Source organism: Elephantulus edwardii, unplaced genomic scaffold, assembly GCF_000299155.1.
Source record: "Elephantulus edwardii isolate Elephantulus edwardi_28Jun2011 unplaced genomic scaffold, EleEdw1.0 scaffold00238, whole genome shotgun sequence".
NCBI classification, from domain to species: Eukaryota; Metazoa; Chordata; class Mammalia; order Macroscelidea; family Macroscelididae; genus Elephantulus; species Elephantulus edwardii.
This window is the reverse complement of record NW_006399988.1, coordinates 2442858-2443390: the sequence shown is the minus strand read 5'-3', so window position 1 is coordinate 2443390 and position 533 is coordinate 2442858.

The following is a 533-nucleotide window of genomic DNA, read 5'->3' as shown; positions in this document are numbered from 1 at the left end:
TATGCAAAGGCATTTGACTGTGTGGATCATAACAAACTGTGGCTGACTCTGAGAAGAATGGGAATACCAGAACACTTGATCATGCTAACGGGAAAACTATACTTGGACCAAGAGGCAGTTGTTAGAACAGAGCAAGGAAGCACTACATGGTTCAAAATTGGGAAGGGCGTGCACCAAGGATGTGTCCATCTTCATATTTTTTCAACCTGTATGCAGAACAGATTATCCAGGAGGCTGGGCTCTATGAGCAAAATTGTGGCGTCAGGATTGAGAGAAGATCTATCAACAATCTGCGTTATGCAGATGACACAACCCTGCTTGCTGAAACTGAGGAGGACCTGAAGTGCTTGCTTCTGAGGGTCAAGGACTGCAGCCTTCAATATGGATTGAGGCTCAACATCAAGAAGACAACGTCAAGAAGACAAAGATTCTCACCATTGGACCAATTGGCAGCATCAGAATGGATGGTGAAGAGATTGAGATTGTTCACAGCTTTAGTTTGCTTGGCTCCAAAGTCAACACTCTTGGCACCA